The sequence below is a fragment of the Myxine glutinosa genome, chromosome 12 (genome assembly GCF_964187855.1).
Source record: "Myxine glutinosa chromosome 12, kmMyxGlut1.1, whole genome shotgun sequence".
Lineage (NCBI taxonomy): Eukaryota > Metazoa > Chordata > Myxini > Myxiniformes > Myxinidae > Myxine > Myxine glutinosa.
Genome location: NC_136272.1, coordinates 10512636 through 10523273, shown reverse-complemented (window position 1 = coordinate 10523273; position 10638 = coordinate 10512636).

The following is a 10638-nucleotide window of genomic DNA, read 5'->3' as shown; positions in this document are numbered from 1 at the left end:
ATATGCTGGCCATCATGTGCGCTTTCACTAGGTTCCCAGAAGCGGTGCCTCTTAGGAAAATTACTGCGACAGTTATTGCGAAGGCCTTGGTTACATTTCACCCTGGTTGGCCTACCTAATGTCATCCAGTCTGATCAAGGTTCCAACTTCATGTCAAAGCTTTTTCAGAAAGTGGTACACCTGTTGGGAGTGAAGCAAGTGAGGTCAAGTACTTACCATTGCGAGAGTCATGGGGCCTTGGAAAGGTTTCACCAGACATTAAAGAATATGATCAGAACTTACTGCTTTGAATGTGACAAGGATTGGGACGAGGGAATACCCTTATTGCTGTTTGCTACGAGGGAGTCTGTTCAGGAGTCATTGGGATTCATTCCTTTTGAACTTGTGTTTGGGCATACAGTTCGAGGACCTTTGAAACTGGTGAAGGATCAGTGGCTGCAAGAGGAGTCGCAGTCAACTGTGTTGGAGTATGTGACAACTGTTAGGCACAGATTGGCTAAGGCCTGTGAAGTAGCGAGAGGAAACTTGAAAGCAGCACAGGACAAAATGAAAGTGAGACATGACAAGACTTCTCAGATAAGAAATTTCAGTCCTGAGGACCAAGTGCAAGTGTTGCTTCCAGTTCCAGGTCAGCCGTTACAGGCTAGGTATTTTGGTCCCTATGCCATCAAAAGGAGGTTTAATGAAACGGATTATGTGGTGACAACTCCCGACCGACGGAAAAAGCGGTCGCTGTGTAACATGAACCGACTTAAGAAATATTATGAGAGGAAGCCTGTGGAAAAGATGGCTCCTGTGTCACCTGTCATGCCTTTAGTCGGTGTGCAAGAGAATCCAGAGATTGAGGCCAGTGTGAAGTTTGATAGCATTGTTGACCAGGCTTGCCCCAGATTGACGAACACTGAAGTGTTAAGGATCCTAGACCAGAAATTAGGTTATTTGACGAGGGAACAACAAGGACAATTATCCAACCTACTTTCTGAGTTTGCACATTTGTTCACAGATGTACCTGGTCGTACCGATCTGGTATGTCATGATATTGATGTGGGGGAGGCCACTCCCATGAAACAGCACCCCCTACCGGATGAACCCTGTTAAGATGAAATATCTCCTGCAGGAGATTTATCCAGAGTGAATTAACCCTGAGTATTCCTGTGCGTTGTTTGGAATTTTTGTTGCTTACGGGATTTGATCAGCCATAGTTTTGATTTGTAGTTTTATGGGTGTATTACTTTTGGTTGTTAAAGATAGTTTTTGTATTGAAAGAAAGTGTTCACCATGTTCAAACTTTTTTCCTTGAGGCGGGGAGTGTTACGGATCCGTCACTTCTACCTTCGTTGTTATTATATACTTGTAGGATTTTTAGTTTCAGGTAATATTGTTGTTAAGATTTTTGTTTGAAATAGAGATGACTGTAGTAAAAGGTAAAAATTAATGTTTTTGAAGGAGAGGAAAAGTCGGCAGAGAGTGGAGAAGACGGCCATGAGAGAGATACAGCCGTAAAGTCGCATTGAGGCTGCGAGCGGACTTTTTTTTATATAGGTCGCGAATGAGTTGAGGCTTCCCGGGAAAGGGATTACCCGCGACATCGTCACATATTGCGATTGTAATTAAAGCTGCGTCTTTGGTTTTATCACCATGTGTGAGTTATTGTTGGAGGGAGCCAGCGCCTCCATTACAGTCCGATACGCCATTTTGTCCTCGAAGAGGCTGTCCGCTTGGTGCATATTGTTTTGTCATTGGGATTCCCATATCGACATCATCGTGTGGATTGCCGTTGGTTTCCATATTGGATTAATTCCCATATCGACCTCTCACCTCGTAACTCCTCGTCCGCTGCCTTGCCGATACCTGCCTGTTCTCGTCGTTCTGCACGACTTCAACCAGCGTGGGGATCCATGCACAGACTTTGGGGAATGTTACATTCTACTCACGTTTGGCGTATCGTGAGTTCATTGCTTTGAGAGCATTGGGGAATGATGGGACCATCATATGTATCGTTCATTTGATGCAAGTGATATTTTCATTGTACTTTCTTTAAGAGTGTTATTATTGTGTATGTGAGAGTTATTAATGCAATTACTTGTTTTGTTCTGCAATTGCATTGATGTGGTTTTACCATGATTTATTTGAACACTCAAAATAACAAATCTTTCTGCCGTGTTCCCACTCAAGCCTCTGAAGGGGCACCGTAACCAGAGTTTGGGGAGGTAATACGTTAAAAAAAACTCCTTGTTATGTCTTTCCAACTCTTTTTGAGCCTGTGTTTGAGCCTTCCTTTCGTTAGTAGTTTTTACCGCTGCTGAAATACCGCCCGTCAATGCTCCCTCTGCACTTAAACCAGCAAATAAAGGAATTAGAAATGGAAGAAATCCTCCACTCGTTTCCCTTGTTGTACACCGCGCCTTTCCAATGCCATCTCTCGCCGCTGCATGACGTCATTGCCGGGCACCGAAGGGGGCTCGGCAATGAGGCACGCTGAAAGGGAGTACTCAGTTTTCACTCTCGTTGTTACTTGCCGGAAAAGATTCCGGCAAGTATGTTGATCGGTTGGTTTGTCTGTTTGTCTGTCTGTTTGTTCGCAGTACTACGTCTACACCGTTGCACGTAGAATCGCCAAACTTTACACACATATTTTTCTTGCCCTGGAATAGACTGTGCCCAATTGATGACGTCATCGGTCACATGGTTCGGCCACCATCTTGGAAAAACCGAAAAACTTTGCACCTCTATATCTCCGAAAGTGCTGAACAGAAAAAATTGATACATGGCTCATTGTAAAGAACTCTCCATGGGGAATAAAATATGTTAATGATGATGTCAAAGGTGCCTCCATTATGACGTCATAATTCGACAAGTACAAAACTTCATCCGATCAAGATGCAATTTCTTGAGCGCCATGTCGGCATAAACTGGTGGAGAAAATAATAATAATGATGACATCATCGGTCACGTGGTTCGGCCGCCATATTTGTCCAAAATGGCCGATTAAAAAGTGCATTCCGGCAAGTCCTCGGTCTCTGATTTTTCATCTGTTTGTCTGTCTGTTCGCAGTACTACCTCTACACCGTTGCACGTAGAATCGCCAAACTTTACACACATATTTGTCTTGCCCTGGAATAGACTGCCCAATTTTTAACTCTCTCGGCCCAAGGCCTCCATTATGACGTCATTCGATAATTCGAAGAGTACAAAACTTCATCCAATCAAGATGCAATTTCTTGAACGACATGACGGCATAAACTGGTGGAGAAAAAAAAATGATGTCATCGGTCACGTGGTTCGGCCGCCATATTGGAAAAACCCAAAAACTTTGCACCTCTATATCTCCGAAAGTGTTGAAAAGAAAAAATTGAGACATGGCTCATTGTAAAGAACTCTCCATGGGGAATAAAATGTTAATGATGATGTCATTGGTGCCATAATTATGACATCATAATTCGACAAGTACAAAACTTCATCCGATCAAGATGCAATTTCTTGAGCGCCATGTCGGCATAAACTGGTGGAGAAAAAAAAAATAATGATGACATCATCGGTCATGTGGTTCGGTCGCCATTTTGGAAAAACGGAAAAACTTTGCACCTCTATATCTCTGAAAGTGCTGAATAGAAAAAAATTGAGACATGGCTCATTGTAAAGAACTCTCCATGGGGAATAAAATATGTTAATGATGATGATGTCATAGGTGCCTCCATTATGACGTCATAATTCGACAAGTACAAAACTGCATCCGATCAAGATGAAATTTCTTGAGCATCATCAAGGAATAAATTAGTTTAGAAAACAAATAATGACGTCATCGGTCACGTGGTTCGGCCGCCATATTTGTCCAAAATGGCTGATAAAAAAGTACATTCCGGAAAGTCCTCAGTCTCTGACCGATTTTTCATTTGTTTGTTTGCTTTCTTGTTTTCTTGTTTGCCCGGCGATATCTCAGCCATCATTTGAGCTAGAAAGCTGATATTTGGGCACAACAGTGAATAAGTACTTTGTCAAAAATGGTATTTTTTTGTTTTTTGATTAATCAATTAATTGATTCGTTACTTAATTATTATCGATTAATTTAGTATTTATTTATTTCCTTTCTCTTCTGGGCATTATCTCAGGCACCTTTTGAGTGAAAAAGCTGATATTTGAACATGCCAATGACCAAGTGATTTGGCTGTAAAGACTATTTTTCATTTATTTATTGATCAATTAATCGATTAATTATTTAATTATTCAATTAATGACAATAAATTAATTTTTTTAGGCTTACAGTTTCGGATGAAATGGTGGTGGTTTTTTTTTTTTTTTTTTTTTTGTATACAAGATCGAGGCTCGTGAAAGAGCTAACATTAATCACACAAAAAGACAAACCGACACACAAAACACAAAAAACAAGGGGAGCGGTAGACAAGATGGGGAGAGAGGGGGAAGGACACAAAAGAGAGGGGGAAGGACACAAACACAACATTTGAGAGCAGGGACATCGGGAGGACTTGGGGGGAGGTGGGAGAGGATTAAAACATATGAACACTGCAAGGACTCTGGGGTGAATTACCGGGGGTAGAAAAGATCAAGGTTTTCGATGGGGGAAGATAAGAGATGGTGGTGAACAGCTGTTTTAAAGACCTGGAGGGAGGAGTGGGATTGAAGGGAGTGGGGGAGTTTGTTCCAGAGGCGGGAGAAAAGGGGAATGAAAGAGTGAAGGTGAGCAGAGAGCCTAGACTTTGGCAGTTTAACCAGAAGAGGGTTGCAGGCAGATCTTGTGCGACCTGAAGGAATATTGGGGGGACAGAGCACAGAGAGAGCTGGGGGAGCAAGGCCGGAGAGGAGTCGGTAGAAGACAGAAAGACCACCAACCTGCCTGCGGTGAGTGAGTGAAAGGCCCTCGGCGTTGACTACATCGCAGGAGATTCCAATGATTCTGAAAGCTTTGGCCTCAACAGCGTGAAGCCGAGCAAGGTGTGAGGCAGGAGCACCAGCCCAGAGGGGGGAACAGTATTCCATTGAGCTGCGGATGAAAGCCTTGTATGTGGTGAGGAGCTCAGGTGTGCCAAGGAAGGACTTCGCACGGCGGAGGATGCCCAGTCGGTGACTGGCTTTGGAGGCCAGCTTGGAAATGTGGTTTTCCCAAGAAAGATCATGGCAGATAGTGAGACCCAAAAGCTTGAGCGACAGAACTTCTTGGAGAGGATTGTTGAGAAAGTAGATGGGAGGGTTGTCCAGTCGGTCCTTTCGGAGAGACATTGTAAGAGTGTGAGATTTGTCAGGATTGAAAGACATGTTCCACTTGTTTGACCAGTCTGTGATTTTGTCCAGGTCTGCAGAGAGTGAGGAGGCTGCAGACTGCCGATCTGAGGGATGAGGAATGGAGCGACAGAGAGTAGAGTCGTCAGCAAAGAGATAGAGAGGATTTTCAAGAGAGTCAGAGAGATCATTGATGAAGACCAGAAAAAGCACAGGGCCCAGAACACTACCTTGGGGAACTCCAGCCTGAACAGGAAGAGGAGATGAGAGAAACCCATTCAGGGCCACACGTTGACTACGACCAGAGAGGAAGTCCGCCAGCCATGCGTGGAGATTTCCATGGATACCAAAGGAGGAGAGTTTGGAGAGCAGAGCAGGGTGCCAGACCGTATCGAAGGCACGTGAAATGTCAAGGGAGACAGCTCTAATTTCCTGTTTGGCGTTGAGGACCTCCATCCATTGTTGAGAAAGCAGAAGCAGCATGTCCAGAGTAGAGTGACCAGGTCTGAAACCAAATTGATGATCAGAGATCAAGCCATTGGAGAAGAGGAAAGATTTAATATCTGAAGCAATGATGGATTCCATGACTTTGCTGATAATTGGGAGAAGGCTGATTGGTCTGTAGTTGCTGGGATCTGTTTTTGCACCTTTTTTGTGCAAAGCGGTGATGTTGGCTGATTTCCAAGCAGATGGCAGATGACCTTGAGCAAAAGAGAGGGTGATGAGAACAGAAAGAGGGAGTGAAAGTGCAGAAGAACATGATTTTAGGACCCGTGGGCTGATGCCGTCAGGACCAGTTGCAGAATCAGAGTCGAGGGTTGCCAAAAACTTTTCCACCTTGTCAGGAGGAAAGGACACAGAGTCCAGGAGCAGCTGGGTACGACTGGGTACGGTGGGTACAGAGAGGGATGGGTTTGGGACACAAGATTTAGAGGCAAACACAGAGTTGAGGCATTCAGCTTTTTCACGTGCGGAGTCAGCCGTTAAGCCGTTTGAGGTGAGGGAGGGGATGGAGGGAGAACAAACACCAGAAACAGATTTGACCAGACGCCACCAGGATTTGGAAGAGGGAGACAGATAAGAGAGTTCGGTCTTGAGAATGGTGAGATATTGTTTCCTGGCTCTCCTGAGGGTGGACACACACTTGTTTCGGGCTTTGTGAAAGGAAATGAGATTTCCTTCCATTGGATTTGCTTTCCAGGAGACGAAAGCAAGTTGTTTCAGGGCAACAGCCTCACCACAAGATTCCGTGTACCATGGACGGGAGGAAGGGTATGACAACTGAAGACGAGATGGTATAAATCTGTGCATGAAGAGAGAGCAATTTACTTTGAAAGAATTCCCAGGATGAGTTGATGTCAGAGGCGGTAGAGATGGGAGACCAGTCCAGATGATTGATGGCTGCTTGAAGACCGTGCCAGTTGGCCTGAGTGAAATGCCAGACTCGTCGACGCTGAGGAGGCTCTCTGAGAATGGTCAGAGAGATGTCCACTTTGACAAGCACATGATCAGATGAGCCGATTGGAGCAGAAGAAGAGCAGCAGACATTTTCAGGGAAGTTTGTCATAACCAAATCCAGAAGAGAAGATGCTCCGTTGACTGAGATCCGGGTCGGGAAATTGACAGATTGTGTCAGTCCCAGTGAGTCGCAGAAGTCCTTTGCTGAAGAGCCATGGCTGGTGAGAGAGGTACCCACACCCAGCCAACTGGCATGGTGACAATTGAAATCACCACATATGAGGAAGAGAGAGTTGGGATGGGTAGATAGAAGTTGGTCCATATTATCAGACAGTGAGATGTAGATGGAGTCATCGCTGATTGGTGGACGGTACAACACACATATGAACAAAAGGTGGGAGCGAAGGGGAAGCCGTAGCCAAAGGTATTCCTGGGGGTGAGGTGGAGAGAGGGCAGTGGAGGGCGAGTGAGGAAGAGAGTTTTTTATAAAGATAGCAACCCCACCTCCAGGACGAGGCTCAGGTCTATCATACCGGAGGAGGGAGTAACCTGGGAGAGATACCAAGGCATCAGAGACATCATGAAGGAGGAAAGTTTCTGTTAAGCAGATCACATCTGGTTTGTCAGAAGCAACCTGTATGGAGAGGTCAGTCAAGTTTGAGCGAAGGCCCCGGATGTTTGAGGTCCATACCGTTAATGAAGAGGAAGGGGGAGCATCGGGTCCAGAACAGGGGGGGGAGGGGTAGGGTAAGATGTGGAAGAGGAGGAAGAGGTAGGGAGAGCTGTTGAAGGTGTGTCAGAGATTTCAGAATAGCTTGGAGAAAGGGAAGAATGGGGCGGACAAAAGGTTTGATGGAGATTGGGTGAGGCACAGTGAGGTGTTACTTGAGGAGGGGGAAGAGCAAGGCAGAAGGTTTGGGGAGATGAAGGTGAAAGTTGGAAGGAGGAAGAAGCAGGGAGGATGCTTTGAGGAGGAGGGGTGAGAGGGGAGTCTAGGAGGGGAGGAGCGAGGGAGAGTCTCGGAGGGGAGGGGTGTGGGGGGAGTTTAGGAGGGAGGGGAGGGAAGGGGCAAGGGGGGAGATTTGAAAGGGATGGGTGATGGGGAGGATTTGGAGGGGAGGGGTGAGATTGGATTTTGAAAAGTGTACGATTCATGGGAAACGAACATTTTTTGCAAAATGAGTTTGAGACCTTCGAGTCAAAAATACGTTTGAGGACACTGGACTAGGGATGGAGTTCTGGATAGTTTAGGGAATGTAGAAAGGAGGAACTGTAAGAGATGGTATTATATATATATTTTGGAATGAATAGATTTGGTGAGCAAGACGAAAGCATCCTTTTGTAGGAAAAGAAGAAAAGGGTGTTATAATATATGAGAGAAAATAGTTGTTCAGGGGAGAGATTATACATTTCTAACCGCGTGATCGCGAACGAAGAACGAACGAACAAAAAGAACAAATAAACGAATAAGACCTGGGAAGGAAATAGTTTTTTTGGGGGTTTTTTTTTTTTTTTTTTTTTTTTTTTTGTGAGTACAGATATTAAACAAGGAGTTACGGGGTGAACGACTGGGACGAAACAGTGAACGAAAATAATTTCAGCGCATTCGACGAATCGCTGAGAGAAAAACAAACCACAAGGTCGGAGACGGTACGGTAGTCCAAGCCTACGAGTACTAGGCCGCAGAATACTCGATACCATTAACCGACGATTGTGTATACATGTACGAAAAATTAGCACCGAAAATTTTCCAAAAGATACGCTATAGGTACATACACCGAAAGATAGATACAGTCTCGACAAAAACACGATTGAGAAATATCACTTAGCTTCGAAAGCGTGAGCGCATGGAGCAGCTTCCGTTTAGGTATTCTATGAGCCAATTGATTAATTATTTAATTTAATTCATGATTAATGTAATTTATTTTCATTATTAGTCATTTATTTATTTTCTTTCTCATCTGGGCAATAGCTCAGGCACCATTTGAGCTACGAAGCTGATATTTGGACACGACAGTGACCGAGTGATGTGGCTATAAAGGACATTTTTTATTTATTGATTAATCAATTAATTTTATTTTTATTTTTTATTCATGACATTTAATTAATGTTCAAAAAGTTAAAGCTTTGGATGAAGCATGAGTGGTTTAGGTATGCTATAAGCCAATTGATTAAGAAAATATTTTATGATCATCATTTCTTGATTTTAATTATGCAATTAACCAATCAATTATTGCACACCTCTCACCCAATGTCCCGGTGTGTACCCTGGTTAGAATAGGTACACCGTATCCCTGCGTGTCGTAAGAGGCGACAAAGAGGGTTGGCGTCAGGAAGAGCATCCGGCCATAAAAACACTGCCTCAAAAAGAGAACCATGACAATTACAACTACATATGGGCAGAGTACAGCCCGAAGTGGAGATCGGTTTCTGAGGTTTGGGACATGGAATGTAGGGACAATGACAGGGAGATCAGGAGAAGTGGAAGTATTGGTCAGAAGAAGAGTGGACATATGTTGTGTGCAAGAGACGAGATGGAAGGGAAGTGGTGTGAGAATGGTGAAGGGTAGGCAGGGACAGAAATACAATTTTGTGTGGCAAGGGTGCCCGGAGAGCATGAATGGTGTTGGTGTCCTGTTTTCTGAGGAGTTTTTAGACAGTGTGGTGAGTGTGACGAGAGTGAGTGATAGGTTGATGATGGTGAAAATGATGATTGGAAAGCTCTTGGTGTAGGTCATCTCGGGATATGCTCCGCAGGTTGGTCGGAGCGATGAAGAGAAGGACAAGTTCTGGTGTGCGATAGAGAAGCTGATGGAAAATGTGAAAGATGATGAAGTTGTTGTGGTAGGAGGAGACCTAAATGGACATATGGGAAGGAGTATGGACGGTTTTGAGGGAGTTCATGGGGGTTATGGATGTGGTGTGAGAAATGGAGAAGGTGAAAGGATTTTGGAGTTTGCTGATGGAGCTGATTTGTTGATTTGTAATACTCAGTTCCAGAAAGGGGATAATAAGCTTGTTACATACATATCAGGTGGGTCGACAAAATGCAGTTTGGATTTATGCCAAGAAGAGGAACGACAGATGCGCTCTTTATTGTGAGGCAGTTGCAGGAGAAGTACATGGAGAAGTGGAAGAAGTTGTTTCTTGGGTTTGTTGATCTGGAGAAAGCATTCGATAGGGTTCCACGCGAAGTATTGACATTGGCATTGAGGAGGTTAGAAGTGGAGGAATGGTTGATCAGAGTAGTGATGGCAATGTACAAAAGAGCGCGCACAGCTGTAAGGACGAAGGACGGGAACAGTGGTGAGTTTGAGGTGAAGGGGGGAGTGCATTAGGGGTCGGTACTACAGACTTGGCATTTAATATGGAATATTTTTTTTCCCTTGACTTGGGTTTACTTTCTGAACTCGGTATATCAATCTGGTGAGTTTCTTTTACGCTTCGGTGATTTCTTTGTTAAAAGAACCATGTCACTGATTGTCTGTCCCAGCAAGAAGTCAACAACAGGATTATATCATAGGTGGCGTGACAAAATGTACGGACAGGTACATTTGACGATTGGCTTCACAATCGGGTATATAAGGGTTGTTGCGTTCTGTATTAGTGGAAAACAACTGCTACATGTCTACAAAAGTTATTGCCGCTTCCCCTGGAGATGGTCCGTCAACTCGACAATGCTGTTTGTCATTTAGTGGTGGCTTTACAAAATTCCGGCATGAAACAGCGTGCTATTGCTCGGCAGTATGGCATCACTCAAGGTCAGGTGTCAAAGATCCTGAAACGAAATGCTCAGAGGGGTGTCCCTACTCCAATACCGAGGTCAGGACGTCCCCGCAGAACCACAAGGAGGGATGATCGCCAGCTGCACCGGTTAGTCCGCAATGGCCGTACCAAGTCAGCTAATCGGCTTCGGGCTGAGTGGCAGCAACTGACAAATGTGCC